The sequence below is a fragment of the Bombina bombina genome, unplaced genomic scaffold (genome assembly GCF_027579735.1).
Source record: "Bombina bombina isolate aBomBom1 unplaced genomic scaffold, aBomBom1.pri scaffold_398, whole genome shotgun sequence".
In the NCBI taxonomy this organism is placed as follows: Eukaryota; Metazoa; Chordata; class Amphibia; order Anura; family Bombinatoridae; genus Bombina; species Bombina bombina.
Genome location: NW_026512801.1, coordinates 446,889 through 460,309, shown reverse-complemented (window position 1 = coordinate 460,309; position 13,421 = coordinate 446,889).

Below are 13,421 nucleotides of genomic sequence, written 5' to 3'. Positions count from 1 at the left end.
TCCGTATACATCCAGGTCCGTGGTTAACTCCGGACTGCAAAACTTTGCCTATTGGTCCATAGAGCCCTTAAATATTTGTGTTCATGAAGCATTTGTGATGGTTTTTATGTTTTTAAACAAATATTCTTTTATATCATTGCCATTGTGAGATACTGTTTGCCTACCAGTATAAAGTAGGTGTGCGCATCATATAGAGCTTGCAATAGCTCCATCAAATGTGAGTAACCATTTATCCTTATCTTCAAGTGTTCACAGTTGTTTTCACAGAGTTACACTATATTTTTTCCTCTCTTCTAATATCTCATATTGAAGAGCGCTATCCCAAGAGATCCCTTAGGGACATATCCTTCCACTATTGTATGAACTTTTTTAGTTGAAATCATGTTTTCAAAACATTTTCCTTGAGATCACGTGACCGCATCTCCGCTGCGTGACATTTTTATTTTCTCAGTCGGCCTGGAGAGCGGAGTTGAGAGGAGCGCTTCTTCTACATGAGGGATTTCTTCTCTTCAGTCCTCTGAAATCTAATCCAATTTGAGAGCTTTCCAGCATTTCTGGGGTTTAGTAGAACATACATCTTTATTTAATACATCTCATATTTGTGGTTTTTATGGGAGCTTTTTAGGAGGTACTCTGATATAAGTTTTTTCTATCATAGTCATTTCTATATATTTTATTTTGTATATTACTCCTGGGGACCAATATTAGTGATGGATTCAGTCTCAAGGGATTCTGATAATAACTTGGTTATGCCTTTTGAGTGCTTGTATTGCTTGAAGGCTCAAATTATTCCTCCTGTGCAGTTTTGTTCCTCTTGCTTAAATAAAGATACCCCTTCTGAGCCATATGTCTCTCAGGATAATGTTGTCCGTACACTGCTGCAACTTTCTTCTCAAACGTACCAAGCTTTAGCAGTTTCACATGCAGTGCCCTGCAGTTCCTCTCAACAAGCTCCTGGGGGTGTTTATTTACCAGGAGATTTTGCTGCGCAAATAACTTCTGCGGTTTCTGCGGCCTTATCAGCCTTCCCTATGGCTGGTAAGAGAAATAGGAAATCTAAGAACATACTAAGAGTTTTGACTCTGCTAAATCTGCGTTAGTCAGTCTCTCATTCATCTGAAGAAGATCATTCCTCAGTGGCTTCTGATCTCTTACTCTGAGACTGTGGTGTATAGTACAGCAGATCCAGAGGAGGTTATTTTTAGATTTAAGCTGGAGCACCTCCGATTGCTCTTGAAGGAGGTCCTTGCTACTTTGGAGGAATACGACTCTACTGTTGCTGAGACTCCTAAGAAGTCTAATAAACTTAACAGAGTGTTTGATGTCAAACCTTCATCTGTAGAGGTATTTCCAGTTCCAGATCGTATGTTGGAAATTATAGCTCAGGAATGAGAAAAGACGGGGATTCCCTTTTCCCCGTCCCCTGTTTTCAAGAAAATGTTTGCTATTGCTGATTCTGTACGTGATTGATGGCGCACTGTACCTAAGGTAGAGGGCGCTATCTCTACTCTAGCCAAAAGAACTACTATTCCTCTTGAGGATAGCTCTACTTTCAAGGACCCCATGGATAAGAAGCTGGAAGCTTACTTAAGAAAGATGTACATTCATCTGGGTTTACAATGGCAACCAGTTGCAAGTATTGTTACGGTTGCGGGTGCAGCATCTTATTGGTGTGATTCCTTGTCTGACCTAATTTCAGAAGAGACTACTATAGAGGAGATCCAAGATAGGATCAAGGCTCTAAAGCTGGCTAATATTTTTATCTGTGATGCCAACATGCAAGTTGTTAGACTGGGAGCCATGATTTCAAGCCTCGCAGTTCTAGCTCGCAGAGCTCTGTGGTTAAAATCTTGGTCTGCAGATATAACATCCGAATCCAAATTTCTGTCTATCCTTTAAGGACAACACTTTATTTGGTCCTGGTCTGGCTGAGATAATTTCCAAAATTACTGGTGGAAAGGGATCTTTCCTACCTCAGGACAAGATGGCTAGACCTTAGGGTTGCCAGAATTCAAATTTTTGTTCCTTTCATAACTTCAAGGGAAAAAAAGTCTTATTCTTCCAAGCTGGAGCAATCCAGGACTTCATGGAGGTATTTAGTCTTGGATCAAGTAGGGGGCAGGCTTTACTTTTGTGGCAGGCTTGGATCCGCAATGTCCCAGATCCTTGGGCAGTTGAAGTAGTATCCCAGGGATACAGGATAGGGTTCAAGTCTTGTCCCCCAAGGGGCAGATTTATCCTGTCAAGGTTATCTGCAAAACATGTGAAGAGAGAGGCCTTCTTAAATTGCATAAAGGACCTATCTTCTCTGGGAGTGAACAGGGTCAAGGATTTTATTTAAACCTTTTTGTGGTTCCCAAAAAGGATGGAACTTTCCAACCCATATTGGATCTCAAGTGTCTCAACAAATTTCTCAAGGTTCCATCCTGCAAAATGGATTCAGGAGGGTCAGTTCATGTCTACCATAGACCTGAAGGACGTGTATCTTCATGTCCCTATTCACAGGGAACATCACCAATTCCTGCGGTTTGCCTTTTTAGACAAACACTTCCAATATGTTGCTCTTCCTTTCGGCCATGCCACGGCTCCTCAGATCTTTACAAAGGTTCTAGGAGCCCTTTTGGCGGTGGTCAGATTTCAAGGGATAGCAGTGTTGCCATACCTGGATCATACAGACACTCTGTTGTCTATTCTTCGTACCCACGGATGGAAAGTAAATATGGAAAAGAGTTCCCTAGTGTTAGACACCAGGGTATGCTTTTTGGGAACGCTCATAGATTCTCTGTGCATGAAGATTTTTCTGACAGATTTCAGAAAATCCAAAATTCTTGCTTCTTGTCGTTCACTTCAGTCCTCTATCCGTACATCAGTGGCTCAGTGTATGGAGGTAATTGGTCTAATGGTTGCTTTCATGGACATTATTAATTTTGCTCATTTCCATCTGAGACCTCTACAGTTATGCATAATCAGACAATGGAATGGAGACCACTCAGATCTCTCACAGAGGATAATTCTAGATACCCTATAAAGAGACTCTCTATCTTGGTGGATTTTGCAGGACCATCTGTCTCAGGGTACATGCTTCCTGAGACCATCCTGGGTGATTGTTATCACAAATGCCATCATGTTGGGTTGGGGAGCAATTTGGGGTTCTTTAAAGGCTCAGGGTGTTTGGACTTGAGACAAGTCTTATCTCCACATAAACATCTTAGAGTTGAAAGCAATCTTCAATGCTCTAACAGCCTGGCCTCAACTAAGTTTGGTCCGGTTTATCAGATTCCAATCAGATAACATCACCTCAGTGGCATACATCAACCACCAGGGAGGAACTCAGAGTTCATTAGCTATGAAGGAGCTGATTAAGGCCTCCAATGCGTTTAATGTAACCAGGCCATCTACAGCTGGAGTGGTTGCATTTGCTGAGGGAAGTTGCAGAGTGGGATCTGTTTTGTTAGATATGTGTTCTTCTTCACTCTCCACCAGTAGTGAATCTATGGATTTCTGTTTTTCTAGATTTTTAAAGTATAAGTTCATGGAGCTTGAAGTAGAAGCTGCAGACTTGGGCGTTTTGTCTGTTTTGGTGGTCCTGCATTGCACCATTTTGTTATACGGTTGTAAAAGGGTTAGAGTTTAGTTGTTGAGAGCAGGGTGACCTGTAAGGTATATCAGTTTTTGAGGTATTCAGAGGGTGCATTGTTAGTCGCCCTTTACTACTCCTTGTTAATTTGATAATTAATTATTTTGCTGAGATGGCGATAACGAGAGGGTCAAAGAATAAGAGACTGCATCTAAGATATATTTTAGTCATGAAAGTTCAGGTTCTGTTAATCTTTGTAATCTTTATTTGAAGAATGCTTGTTGTCATGTTTTATACTGAATCCGCCTATTTTGCTCAGGAAGGGCCTTCTTATATATGCTTGGGCTCAAATGCTGGTTATTTCCTTATGGTATTATGACCTATTAGGGTAGAGGTTGGTAGGCATTTGTGTGCAAAGTCCCCGGCCCTTCTGGTGTCAGAGGGTACTTGCTGTATCTTTAGAGGGATTAAGCTCTAACAACTAAGTCATTTTTACCACAGTATTATGCGGGTCCATAGTCCATGCTAGCTGTGTGCTTGATGTGCCCTCTATTACTGTTGCTGTGCAGGGATCTTCCCCAAGACTTGGATGGAGACGGAATGAGTGTCTGTGCAGGTGCTGGGATAAACGTGGTAGTCCTGGCCGGGCCTGCCTCGTGTGTGCCGCGTGTTTCCGGGAATCGGCAATGAGGGTGGCCGCGGATCGCACAGCGATGTCCTTGCTCATATGTCTTTGCGTGATTCAGGTGTGTAGGCTGGTCTTGATACGAGTTTTGTCCCGATCTTGTGTGGAGCTCTAGATAAGTCGATCTTGGACGTCCACATGACCCGCAACCCTATTTTTATGCTTGGTCTGAAAACACAAACACCACACACACTCTCATATACCAAAAACAGCACACACATCACACACACTCTCATTTAGCACACACACCAAACACACTTTCCTACAACACACACATACACAAGTCGTGATACAGTAATAGGTCCTGACTCATGGTTTACAGAAACCTGGTGTAGAGGAAAAGTAAGGCATCTTCTTAGTGGGAATATAGAGGAATCATATGCCCCCAGATCCAAATTGGCCTGCTGGGAAGCCAGGAGAAATCCCAGTGGGCCAGACTAGCTGTTGCCGCCATTGTTTTAACATGTATTAATTGTTCTATAGCTCCAATTTCATATGATAAAAAATCTTATCACCAGCTTCCCAAACTGATTTTTAATACCATGAGGCTGGGCTACTGCTAGGCATCAGTGGTGGAATAGTGGCCGAAAGGAAATAAGCTTGCATGTTTACCCCTTAGGAATGTAAGCAAGTACACATGCCTGCCTGATTTACATACTTTGTACATGCACATTGTAATCCACAGTTTACATTTGTATATTGTACATTATACTTTTCAGGGATTTGAAAATTGTGGTAGGGGATAGTAGGAGTTAGTCAGTAATTAGATGTAGTACCTATTTTGTAAATCACAGAGGGTATATAATATACCAATACTTAGTAGTTACTTATAATAGTTATGGTGCACATCTAATGTGGATTCTTAGAGAGTAGAACTAAACAACTAGGAATACTAATTGTACAAAGAGATACGCTTAGAATTAGAAAAGAATACCACATAAATAATTATTTCTTTAACTCCAAATGATCATATGAGTATGAAAATTACTCTATTTGTTTAAAATGTTCCATTACATTCATACTTTAATACTTTATTGTTTAAACTAGGAACAAACATTCACACAGAAATAGCCTAAAGGGTTAAAAACACTTAAACCCAGGAAGGTATATAGTAAACACTATTCTATGTTATCTACCTGATGCCCACAGATTTATAATAACGGATAAGCTAAGCCCTTACAATCCGAGGGCTATTTTACTTTTAAATAGTTATATTCTGAGGTAAATGGTAGGCACCAGGATTAAACGAATATATAGATAGTTTCAAATTCTATTGTTCACTAGGCAAACAGTTAAAAGAGCGACAGACAGGAGAGAACTAGCTTCTCCTGCTGGACCCCTGACGCGCGTTTCACAGAACGCTTCCTCAGAATAGTGTTTACTATATACCTTCCTGGGTTTAAGTGTTTTTAACCCTTTAGGCTATTTCTGTGTGAATGTTTGTTCCTAGTTTAAACAATAAAGTATTAAAGTATGAATGTAATGGAACATTTTAAACAAATAGAGTAATTTTCATACTCATATGATCATTTGGAGTTAAAGAAATAATTATTTATGTGGTATTCTTTTCTAATTCTAAGCGTATCTCTTTGTACAATTAGTATTCCTAGTTGTATACTTTTCAGGGAGTGTGCTGCAGTGTATAGTATAGTAGACCTAGTGCTGATGGATACACCTACAGCTCTCTTTCAAAGGTCTCCTAGTAGACCTAGTAAATGTCAGATATATTTGCAAGAGAAGTGAGGGCCTAGTAATGAAGGCTGAGGTGAGTATGTTAGAAATGTTAGAAAATGTTAGAAAATAGTACAGTGTGGTTTATTATAAACAATCAATTAAAATGTAATCGCAATTTAGTCCAATGTTAATTAAAACTTCATGTCTGTTTTGGTGGTCCTGCGTTGCACCATTTTGTTATACGGTTGTAAAAGGGTTAGAGTTTAGTTGTTGAGAGCAGGGTGACCTGTAAGGTATATCAGTTTTTGAGGTATTCAGAGGGTGCATTGTTAGTCGCCCTTTACTACTCCTTGTTAATTTGATAATTAATTATTTTGCTGAGATGGCGATAACGAGAGGGTCAAAGAATAAGAGACTGCATCTAAGATATATTTTAGTCATGAAAGTTCAGGCTCTGTTAATCTTTGTAATCTTTATTTAAAGAATGCTTGTTGTCATGTTTTATACTGAATCAGCCTATTTTGCTCAGGAAGGGCCTTCTTATATATGCTTGGGCTAAAATGCTGGTTATTTCCTTATGGTATTATGACCTATTAGGGTAGAGGTTGGTAGGCATTTGTGTGCAAAGTCCCCGGCCCTTCTGGTGTCAGAGGGTACTTGCTGTATCTTTAGAGGGATTAAGCTCTAACAACTAAGTCATTTTTACCGCAGTATTATGCGGGTCCATAGTCCATGCTAGCTGTGTGCTTGATGTGCCCTCTATTACTGTTGCTGTGCAGGGATCTTCCCCAAGACTTGGATGGAGACGGAATGAGTGTCTGTGCAGGTGCTGGGATAAACGTGGTAGTCCTGGCCGGGCCTGCCTCGTGTGTGCCACGTGTTTCCAGGAATCGGCAGTGAGGGTGGCCGCGGATCGCACAGTGATGTCCTTGCACATATGTCTTTGCGTGATTCAGGTGTGTAGGCTGGTCTTGATACGAGTTTTGTCCCGATCTTGTGTGGAGCTCTAGATAAGTCGATCTTGGATGTCCACATGACCCGCAACCCTATTTTTATGCTTGGTCTGAAAACACAAACACCACACACACTCTCATATACCAAAAACAGCACACACATCACACACACTCTCATTTAGCACAGACACCAAACACACTCTCCTACAAGGCACACATACACAAGTCGTGATCCAGTAATAGGTCCTGACCCATGGTTTATAGAAACCTGGTGTAGAGGAAAAGTAAGGCATCTTCTTAGTTGGAATATAGAGGAATCACATGCAACCAGATCCAAATTGGCCTGCTGGGAAGCCAGGAGAAATCCCAGTGGGCCAGACTAGCTGTGGCCGCCATTGTTTTAACATGTATTAATTGTTCTATAGCTCCAATTTCATATGATAAAAAATCTTATCACCAGCTTCCCAAACTGATTTTTAATACCATGAGGCTGGGCTACTGCTAGGCATCAGTGGTGGAATAGTGGCCGGAAGGAAATAAGCTTGCATGTTTACCCCTTAGGAATGTAAGCAAGTACACATGGCTGCCTGATTTACATACTTTGTACATGCACATTGTAATCCACAGTTTACATTTGTAGATTGTACATTATACTTTTCAGGGAGTGTGCTGCAGTGTATAGTATAGTAGAACTAGTGCTGATGGATACACCTACAGCTCTCTTTCAAAGGTCTCCTAGTAGACCTAGTAAATGTCAGATATATTTGCAAGAGAAGTGAGCGCCTAGTAATGAAGGCTGAGGTGAGTATGTTAGAAATGTTAGAAAATGTTAGAAAATAGTACAGTGTGGTTTATTATAAACAATCAATTAAATAAAACCTCATGGATCCATGATAGGGTTTGTAAAAGTAAAGTACAATAAAATTACAACAATAGTACAATAAAATTAACACCTCATTAAAATGCACAGATAGGATGCAAATCAATGCTAGCATAGGTAGTATTTGGTAAAGTGTCATATCTTAATATGCTCCTAGAGATGCTCCTAAAAGGAGGAGGCAATTATGAAAATAGATTATTTTGTAATGAATTGAAATGGATCTTTACATTAGATTGCCTCTACTCGAAAGGATTAAACAATAAAGAAGATTTATCACACCTTCTGTATCTGAAAAAGCACTAAACCCTCCTGCCACAAACTCAGACTAGGATCATATACTGATCACATGTATTTTTCATACTAGTCTTCATGTTGAACCAATGTGACAAGATGGAGAGGTGTATATAGACATTATTTTGTATGATCTAGTGCGCAGATATTTATTAAGGTGTCACTAGTAATGTGATGAGCGTATACCCAATGTAGATCATTATATACACACTAGATGAGACATCCTCCCTTTTCTCACACAGAAATAGGACATACGATAGTTGACCTACAGATATAGAGCTAGTTAGAAGCTCCCACTAGATAGACTGAAAAGCGTGACCAATACATATTCATTAATCTTATAGCATAAGAATCTTCGACTGAAAAAAACGTATATTTTCACATTTATGATATTGTTGACTATTCAGACAATCCCACATGATGCTTCCTGCTTATGGTTAATGTAAGTGTTGTTATATAGTAGATACGCTCTCTACCATTCTGGCCTAAACCTAGTACACATGGCTTTCTATTTGGCAACCTTCTATGCCAGTACCATGTAGATAGTCATGACTAGCAGTTTTGTGGACATCATTACACATCAGATCACCTGATTGCCATTATTCCCACACAATCCTACTTCAGCTTTCCCTTATTGTATACCAATTAAGATACATGGTATGGTCTCATTTGTACCAACTTATATAAGTAACTAGATATTTGCTGTATTTTACCCCACTCAAGAGATCCTTGTTAAGCTTCTATATAGATCACAATGGTTTATCCTACACCATTGTTCTCCATCTCTTCTTTGTTTTTAAGCAATCCCTCTATTTTCAGCCCTGATTTATGGCCGAATGAACCATTTAGATACACAACCATAGACACTGTATGTTATACTTTATATTTTCTATTATATTACGATTAGGTCATCTTTGTTGTAATTTGCTTATATAATGTTTGGCCATTTTATATCACTCCTATACCACACACTAATATGCATTGTATTATATTATGCATATACATTTATTTATACTTTTTGTTATTTTTATTGCAAACCATAATATTTCACTGTTTACATATAGTTTACATATAGTATGCTCCAGACATGACATAAAGTTACTCCTTCAAGAATTAATCATGACAAGTTACACAGAACAGACCTTATATCTATAGATCACAGAGATTTTTATGTATACATCCGGTACAAACGAAACCGGAAATGACATCACTGACATGACGTCACGCCCACATGACCATCTAGAATATACACACATGGCGGTCCGATTTTTTTTCTCACACCTTTTAACGGATAAAATATGTATACCACACATCTGCATTTTTATCTCTTAAAGACCTATATACTTTGTAATATTCAGAAGAAACGCATCTAAAACAAGCCCAAAAGTTCGATCTAGCTACCTTTTTCAAATTTATACACTCATTCCTTAAGGATTACCTGTCACAGACAAGTGATCACAAGCCACATAGAGCAGACTTATAAACTTGAGATTGTTTGGGGTAAACATCCGGTACAATCGAAACCGGCAATGACGTCACTAATCCGAAACCGGATATGACGTTGAGCCCACATAGACTAACCTAAACAAACACTAGAATGATCAGACCACTGATGATCTCAAACAAATATATTCCCATAATTTTCAGATTAAGTAGCGCTGCGGAATCTGTTGGCGCTCTACAAATAACCGATAATAATAAAATAAGAATCTAGGACTACTAACACTACACTTGATTTATAATATATTTTGTTTTAATCTTATAAAAGAAGTTCCGGTTTTATAAATACCCAGCATTCACTAGTATAAACAGGAAGTGGGTGGTCCTAAGGAGTTTTGGCGCCCAAACAGAGTTTTGGCGCCCAAACAGTCACAATTGAGTTTATCACTCACCCTATATAAGATTCCAGTACATATACAGTTGTATAGTCTTGAGAAAGGCCTGTTATAGGCCGAAACGCGTTGACGTACTACTGGTAAGCATATTTTCAATACCCTAATAAGGTGTTCAAATTGTTCTGCACTATTGTATTTTTGTTTTCCCACAGGTTTTTTTCAGGAATTGATTTCACCAACAGATGGGACTTTATTATTAGGATTCACCAGAAGTTCACTTCAACTATCTTCTAAACCACATTATACTTTTTCACATTAAGTTACCCACCACTGACTTGGATTATCTATTTGCCCATACCTATTTGGTTTTGATTATTTATTTATTTTTCTCCACTATTTTTATAGTTTTTCTTTTACACTTTTTTCCCACATCATTTGAAGATTTGGATTTGTTACACACACACGGGTTTACCACTGTCAACAAAGACTTATCATCCTCCATATAAGACTTATTGAACACATCATCTAGGACATTAACAGTTGTCCTGTTTTACGCATCATCTGGGACATTAACAGTTGTCCTGTTTTACGCTTAGTTCTCCTTTACCACATAGCGAGACTCCACCAGCATTTTTAAAATTCCTTCCTCGAAGGCACCTTTTAGGAGCATCTCTAGGAGCATATTAATATAGGACACTTTACCAAATACTACCTATGCTAGCACTGATTTGCATCCTATCTGTGCATTTTAATGAGGTGTTAGTTTTATCGTACTATTGTTGTAATTTTATCGTACTATTGTTGTAATTTTATCGTACTATTGTTGTAATTTTATCGTTTTGTTGTACTTTACTTTTACAAACCCTATCATGGATCCATGAGGTTTTAATTAACATTGGACTAAATTGCGATTACATTTTAATTGATTGTTTATAATAAACCACACTATACTATTTTCTAACATTTTCTAACATTTCTAACATACTCACCTCAGTCTTCATTACTAGGCGCTCACTTCTCTTGCAAATATATCGGAAAACGTTCATAATAAGCAGAACTTCCTTTATTTAAATAGAATAAATAAATGTTCTGTGCCCCTTAGTGCCCATAGTAGGACTGCATGAGGGAGGGGCCTCCTGCTGCTAAAGTAAGGAGCCGAGCTTCCTATGCAGCTAGCAGGACACTGACGGAGAAGGGAGCTCCGCAGAGGCTGTGTGAAGGGAAGGTTGTACTGGTCCTAATAAAAATACAGAGGATCTTTATCTCCGTATTGTGTGTTTTCCAGTGTGTATGTGTTGTGTCTGGGGAAGTTGTTGTGTATGAGTGTGTGTGGTGGGAATATATATTAAGATCAGTGCTGAAAATATAGTTGATTTGAAGGGTTAATCAGTATCACATACAAATAATTTCCAGCAAGCTAACACATTTCTAAACTGTACTTTCATTATAAATTGAACTGGTGGTGAGTGACAGAACTGATTAGAAAGAATGACACAATATTATAGTCAAGTTCTAACGCAATAATGTGGATGAAAAATTGATAGACAATATTTGAAGGTAAATATGATAATCATGAGGTTTACTTTTATCAAAATAACTAGCTTGAAATAAATTCCTGAACAAATAATACAGGATTTAACAAGAGATGATGAAGCCTATTAGGAGTGAATCAATCAATTTTAGACTGAGCCAGTAAGACTCCAAATGCTGATGCCAACAACATGAGTAGAAGCTGCAAAAAGTGGGTCATGCTAAAAATGTTTTGCTATAACTATAGTAACTATAAACACAATTAAAGGGACATTCTAGTCAAAATTGATATCCACATGGATGCATTTAAGTTTTGAATAGAAGCTTTTCTGTAATATTATGTATTAGCAAAATGCTTCTAATAAAAGCTTTAGCTGTTTTAAAAGTGTATTTAAGTATGCACCGTGCACCAGCATTTTAAACACAGCACTTGCTCACAGAGTCTGACTGAATGATACAACCCCTCTGGTGTTTTGAGCAGATGCAGTTTTTAAAATGCTGGTGCACTGAGAATATGTAGCTATGCTTCACATGCACGTAAAATGTTAACACTAAAACAGTGATAACTTTTACTAGAAGCATTTTTGCCAATACTTGTTTATTGAAAATATGTACATTTAATTTTTTAACAGAATGTCCCTTTAAGGCAGGGTCGGCTCCAAGGGGGGGGGCATTGAGGGGCAATGCCTACCCAAATGGAATGCTGTGCCCCCTCAAAAAATATTGATATGATCATACGCTTTAAAAATAATAAATAAAATAATGAATTGTTATGTAATGCTGCATGCTGGGGGCGGAGTCAGCTGCCGAACTGTGAGGTTGCATCACGCATCTGCAAGGAGCTCCGTGTCTTAACCTCTTATTTGGAATTGGAAGTTAGAGACTTTTTGGACTTGTCTTTAACCCTATTAATTTTACCTAACTATCATGAGTTATTCATTTTCTTAAACAATAGATCATGATAAGAATATGATTGTATCATATAAGTCTATAATGTGCAGCGTCGAAAAATTCGGTTCGGACCGATTCGAATTTCGGTTCGGATCAATTCGAATTCGGAAGAAATCGAATGAATTCATTTCGGATTCATTCGGATTTTTTTCGGATTCGTGGGAAATTCGGTTCGATTTGGTTTGATTCGGTTCGAATCGATTCGGAATTTCGGTCAGTGTTAAGTGGGATGTGCTGTGTATTACACTAGTATACTGTACAATACTAGTGTAATACACGGCCATCCGAATCCATCCGAATCTACCGAATAAATTCGAATCAATTCGGATTTATTCTGTAGATTCGGCACTGCCGCAATTCGGAAATTCAAATCGATCCGAATCTCCAAATTCGTTCGAATTTCAATTCGGACTGAACCGAATCGTACATGTCTAATAAATGGCTACCGGCGTCGATAGAAGCCGGTAGCCATTTATAGACATATTTATATGATACAATCATATTCTTATAGGTTCACAGTACATAGGTTGTATTAAGTAGCCTGATATCCGTTAGTTATTGCGGAACAGGTATAGCTAAATCTAATCTACAAAATTACCAGTACCTGAAAACCTACTATCCTCACTGCTATTGCAAACAAAGGAGTTAATTGCATTGGGGGGGTTTGGGTGCATGGTTGTTTAGGGGACATGATTGAGATTTGAGAATGAGTTTAAGGGTTTTGGATCATGGTGGTTAAGGGGTGATTTGTTTCTAAGGAGCTATTGCACTGGGGGTCTCAAGTTTAATGGTTCTGTTTTAGTGCACTGCATAGGATTTAGACTTCATTCTTTTACCTAGTGAATTAGCACATATTATTCAAATGTTAATAGAGGGGGATAAGCCAGCCAGGAGCTACACTTTCCTGCAGAATATGTAGGTCTGCTTATTTGAGTTATTTTGACTCTCATACATGCTTTGTAAATGCGTGCCCCATCATGAAAAAAATGCCCCCACATTTCATTCGTTCTGGAGCCGACCCTGCTTTAAGGTAATTATATGTTAT